Source organism: Aquila chrysaetos, chromosome 20, assembly GCF_900496995.4.
Source record: "Aquila chrysaetos chrysaetos chromosome 20, bAquChr1.4, whole genome shotgun sequence".
Taxonomy (NCBI): Eukaryota; Metazoa; Chordata; class Aves; order Accipitriformes; family Accipitridae; genus Aquila; species Aquila chrysaetos.
Window position 1 is genome coordinate 8117732 of NC_044023.1, and position 6057 is coordinate 8123788.

Consider the following 6057-nt stretch of genomic DNA (forward strand, 5'->3'; position numbering starts at 1 on the left):
TCCCAACGCCTCCATCTGGCGTGCGGGATTGCTGCGGGCTGAGGACCGGTGCTGGGGGACCGGAGAGGGGATGGGGTCCCTCCCCGTGTCCCGGCGGGCGGGAGCCGCTGTGTCCCCGGGGCTGGGGCCGGGGCCGGCTGTGCCGCCCGGGCCGTGCCACCAGGTGGCGGGCGTGCCCGGCCGTCGCACACCCCTCATATGCGAGTTGCAGCCGTGCGAGGCTCCCTCAGCACCGCTGCGGGTCCGGCCCCAGAAACGGGTGCAGCAGGGAGCCCAAGGCAGGACGGGTGCAGCCCCCCCCGGACTCGTTGTGAGCAGCAGGAGCCGAAGTCGCTGTGCCAGGTTCGGGGGGAGAGTGGGCGCAGGGCTGGGTCCCGGGATGTGGCATCCCTACTTTGGCTCTGCAGAGGAAGCTGGGTGGGTCAAAACAACCTGAGAGTGCCAGCTCTCTGCCTCAGTTTCCCCACAGGGTGACGGTAGGGAGCGACAGGGCTGGTGCACTGCGGCAGGGACCCCTGTGCCCTGCGGCAGCCTCCCCCACCTCCCTGTATGTCCGAGCTGGCGACACGGCAAAGTGCTTTGCTGCTCTGGGCTGTAAATGATGGGGTTTGTTTCCCAGCAGGTGGGCTCGATGGGTCGATAAAGTGCATTTCTGCAGCTCAGCTTCTTCCCAGCCCATCGATCCCCTTTGTAGCGCATTCTCCTGATGAGGGGTGATGCCCCAGGCAAGAGGGGGGGGCCTTGCCTGTGGTGGGCATAGCACAGCCTTCTCCTGGCTCCGGCCGGCTCCTCGCAGGCTCGCTCCCTCTTTGCTGCGGCAAAGTGCTGCCCCAGTGCCAGGTGCTGAGCCAGCCCCAGCTGGTACCTCCAGCAGAACGGCTGCGGTGCAGAGCCAGGAGCATGCTGTGGAAGCACAGGGTCCTCTGCTGTCTGCTTGTGGGGACAACTGCTGGAGGGGGTGCCCAAAGCAGGGCCCCCTCCTGGGGAAAGGCTTTAATGGGGGTCCTGGGGTCGCAGCCCACCCCACATGGTGGATGGGTCAAAGCCACCCTTCCTGGGAGAAGGCACTGCTGCTGGGCGCCTGGAGAAAGGGAGAAGCAGTGGTGTGGGGGACATGCAGCCCCCCTACTGCCAGGCATGCCCTCTAGCCCCCGTGCCAGGCGCTGGAGCTGAACATGGAGGCACCAGTGCCTGCCAGCACCCGCACCTCCAATTTAGGCAGCGCAACGCGGCTGTTCGTGACTGAATGCGCCGTGGCCCACTGCCTTCAGAAGGACATGGTGTTCCTGCCTCCCCAGAGACTGACCTCCGGGGGCGGCGGGGGGAGAAGCTGTGGGCTGGGGCCAGCCCCAGAAGTGCACGGTGATAAGGCATGACCCCCCCTGAGCAGAGGGGAGCTCCCTGGGGCACCTGTCCCGCTGGGGCTGAGCAGCCAAGCTTCCTTGGGGCCAGGGGAGCTGCTCCTCCTGATGGCCTGATCCTGATGCAGGTTGTCCCAGGAGCGTGCTGGCCCACGGCCGAAATGCCTGGTACGGGCCCTAGCAGAGATGCAGAGGGTAGCAGGGTGCCGGAGAGAGGTTTTTGGAGCAGAACACTGGCAGGAGGAGATGCGGAGTAGTCCCTGGACAGGCAGAGCTGCACTGCAATCCCGTGCTGCGATTTCCCTATTGCTAAGCAGCAACAGGGTCTGTCCTCTGTGGATGATAGGTCTCCAAGCCCCAGCGCACGTGGAGACCCTGGGCTGGGGGGTGAGGGGAGCACCCAAAGGGACCCTGTGCCCTTTCCTAGAAGGCAGCAGGATGAGGGCAGGGCTGCAGCGTGGGACCAGCTGCAGGGTGACCTCCAGGACCTTGGCACCAACCAGGCTGTAGCTCCTTCCAGCACCTATAATAAGCAGAATTAAAGATTGCTGTCGGTCTGGTTTTAAGGTTTGGGACTTTTCTGGCTAGCTTTCAGCATTATTAATATTAAAACTCCCAGGCCTGCTATGCCCTGGCTTTCCAGGAGGCCCTCTGAGCATTGCAAGCTCCTGCGTGCTAATTGAGGCAAGGAAACTGGCCAAGTCGTTAGTGTGAACAGCCTCTCTCCTGAGCATTTGTTAATCGCTGGACTCACCAAACCATGGCGGAGCTCAGCACTCTGCGCGGCCAGCCCCAGGCGTGCCTTGCTTGCCCACTTGGCAGCTTGCACGGTTGCTAAAACGCTGCCTGCAGGCAGGAAAACATCCCTGCGCTGCTGGTCGGGGCTGCCAGAGACCCAAGGTGTGAGGGGACTGGTCTGGAGTGCTCGATGCAGCAACACGTGCTTGGGGTGCCCGCAGGAGCTCGGCTCGGCTCCAGGGCTTGGTGTGGATTAGGTTGGCCCTCCCGTGATCCTCCCCTGCCAAAAAGCGTGCCATGCCTGGCAGGATGGGTGCTGGGGAGAGCTGTGGCCCAGGGCTCCAGCCTCAGCCGTGGGGAGGACAGGCAGGGCCACGGTGCAGCATCCTGCCGGTGCATAGCGGGTACCGCTGCGGCCCCCCCAGCACCCTGCCTGTTTGCTGGGGGATGTTCCAGGGGCAGGAGGAGGGCAGCTGAGGTGGGGGGGTGCACAAACAAAGGGCCACCCCCCCCTTCCCCTGGGGGTGATGGCATCCCGCTCTGGGCAGTGCCAGCACCCCTTCCTGCCCCGTGGCACGGAGTCCCTGTGGCCCTGGACGGGTGGCCGTGTCACCCTGGCCACTCTCCCCAGCCAGCCCCATGGGAGCAGCGTGGGTGAGGAAGGGGAGGTGCGTCCCTTATTCCTTGGCCGCTCCACCCGGATGCTGTTTTGACCAAGGCTTGGGAACAGCATGGTCCAGGTTTCCCTGCTGGGGTGGAAAAAAAGATGGTTTTAATTGACTCGCCATCTGCAGCAACGTGGACCCAATTTGCAGCCCCGGGGGGTGAAGCGGGGGGGGGGGGGGGGGGGGGGGGGCTCTGGTGCTGTTGGAAGAAACCAAAAGCAGATGGAGGCTGGAATCCCACGGCCTGGGACCTGTGGCCGCACCCAGCGCGGTTATCCCCCTGCCAGGCAGCCGGCTGGGTGCCAGGCTGCACGCCGGCCCCCGGGGCTCTGCCATGCTGAGCACCGGGCACGGACAACTCACCCTGTCCTGGGCACTTGGGCATCTTCCAGCGCCAGGCTTTCCCAGGGGAGATGCTCCAGCCTTGCAGAAATGCTGAAACAGGAGGATTTGGAGGGTAAAGAAATGGTTTCCCTGGCAGAGAGTCTTCCCTACCGCCGGCGGCGAGCCGTCGATCACCTGCCAGGCAGCGCCAGCAGCCCTGGAGCCGCGGCACGCTGGGCTGGCGCTGGCTGCCGCGCAGAGCCGCAGGCGGTGGAGCCGAGCCCCTGGGGGAGAGGGTGAGGGGGCTGGCTGGTGGGGCCGAGGGGCTGCAGGCAGCTGGGCAAGCTAGTGTCAAGCTTGATGCAGGCACGGCCCTGGGGGTCTGGAGGGCAAGCTGAGCCCCCAAGGGCGTTTTATGCCTGGGGAGGTTGGCGTGCACCCCGCGGTGCCTCAGTTTCCCTCTTTCCCCAGGACGCAGTGCACACCTTGTGCTCCGAGGGGTCCCCATGCCCCTTAGTACTCTTCCCGCAGGGGCTGGTGAAAGGGAATCGGGGCATGTGATTGACAGAGCATGATTGACAAGCAGAGCATGATTGACGGCAGGGTGGCTAGCTGCCATGGGATGCTGCGCATTGCTGGGGGTCCCATGGCGCTGGCAACGGGTGGTGTGGGTGCAGATGGTGCCTGGTCTGGCTCAGGGCACCCCACAGGGGGGTTCACCAAGCAGCCCCCACCAAAACACCTGGGGCCCCTCACCCAGCGCGGGGGAGAGGGTTTCGGAGAGCCAGGCCGGCCACAGAGACAACACAGCGCACGCTGGAGCCCGGGCGAGGGGGGGAAGCCCGAGCCCCCCCCGTGCTGCTCTGTGGGGCACCCGCTGGCTCCCGGCCCCACAGCCCCCAGCAGGCAGAAGGGGGTGAGCAGCTCGGGCCCTTTGCCAGGCGTGGGAGTGGGGGGAGCCGCTCGCCATCTCCGCTGGGAGGGAGCTTGGATGGGAGACGGCTTCATGTCAGAAACGTTTTCGCAGGAATTTGTCACCACCTACTAACATCTCTTCCCCCCACACCACCTTTTTTTTCCCCTTTAACAGCAACCAGACCCGAGGGGTGCATGCGCGTGGGTGCGATGGGGAAACGGGGGCTGGGGTTTTTTTGCTCCAATTCTTTGGAAAAAATTATTTGGTGCTCATTTCCCTCCTCCAAAGCCTGGTTTTGGGGGAGAAACTGCTTCCTGCAGCAAGAAAAGCCAGGCAAGAGAGATGGCATTTCCCACAGCATACACCATCGCAGTCCTCATGGGGTCAACTTTGTCCTGGGCACCTCAAAACATTTGTGGGCTCTGGAAGCTGCTTAAAACTCCCTGCCCCCCAGCTCCCTCCCTCTCCCAGGCCCGAATCAGGGTGGGATGCGCCCGCAGCATCATTAGCACTCGTCTAGCCGCCGTGGTGGTGGTTTGAACCCATTTGAAATGCACTTGAAAAGGGTGGATTTGATGGGAGGAATGTGACGGGTTTTTGTTCTCCAAGCCCCCCGGTTGAAGATGTGCGTAATGAAGAGCTGTGACTTTCACTCGGGTTATTTTGGGATGGACTACTTTTTTTTCTGAGCTGGTGGAAGACCATCAAAGCGGCGCTTTGAAAAATGTCCCAGTGTATAAATAACTCTGCTGAGAGCAGAATAACGCGGGCTCCCGCGCGCGGCGCGCCGAGACGAGGCAGACGGCATCTGCCGTGCAACGTTGCATTATAAAAAGGAATTATTCATCCCTTCCTCTAATTAACTGGGTATCACTCACCCTTGCAGGGGGGATGGCCCGGCACGGGGAGCGCTCCTGGCCATGCCGGCGGAGGGCATGCTGTTCCCGGTGTCGCCCCATGTGCGTCCCCCCCCCGGGCCCGCATGCCTCCCAGTACCGGCAGTGGGTGGGAGCAGGCAGGCTGGTGCTGCCCTGCCGCGGGGAAACGGTGAGGTGGGCGAGCTGGTATCGGAAAACCCAAATCCCCCAGGGGACTCACTATTGCTGGAAAACACCTGATCCGCCGCCTCGCCATCCCCCTGCCGAAATCCAGGCAAAGGGAGCGGGATGGGGGGCAAGCCCTCGGCACCCCGCTAGCTCGCGGGTTCCTACGCTGCATTTTATGGTGCCTGGGTCTCGCTCAGGGCCGCGAGCGTTGCGTGGGGTATCCCACAAAGAGCAGCCTGTGTCCGCGGGAGCCGCCTGGATCCGCCCAGAGACTCGGAGATGCGCGTCTCAGCTGCACCCAGGGGTGGGTTTGGGGGCGATCCCAGAGGGACGGGAGCAGCGAAGGGGGCCCCCGCACCCCAAACCCCGGGAGCGAAGTGGCCGCGGTGGCAGCAGCCGGGCAGGCTCAACACCGCGGCTGTGCCCTGGCAAGGACACAGCGGCCAGGACCTCCCGGGAGGGAGACTAATTTTAGGAGCGCTCCGGAGGGGCTATTTTGGACCCTTTGCTCTGCGTGAGTCACCTGCTATTTTTCAACCCTGCTGGGGCTATTTCCGTGGCAGAGTGATTTACGAGGGCTGGGACAATGCTGCTGCCGCTCGCCCCGGGGGGCTTGGAGCCCAAAGCCATGCTGGGTGCACAAACCCCCACCTCGAGCGGGGTGCAGGGGGGGTGCCCAGGCTGCCTGCTTGGGCTCCCAGCAACTCCCGCGTGATGCCAGGGATGCCCACAGCCGGGTGGACCAACCTGGATGTCATCCCACCTCCCTGCCACCCTTTTTAGGGGACCGCATGGTTAGACTTGGAGCCCCTCGGTCCTCTTCCTCCAGTGCTTCCTGGGGGAAATGGATGAGGAGAGGTTGGGAATGGTGGTGGGGTGGGGTGGTGATGCAGCTGGCAGCTATGGGGAGGGGGACATCTCCGTCGCGGGGGGGTGCTTGGGGCTGAACATCCCATGGGCCACCTTCTCCCCACCGCACTAGACTCCCCCTCCCCAAAAACTGCTGC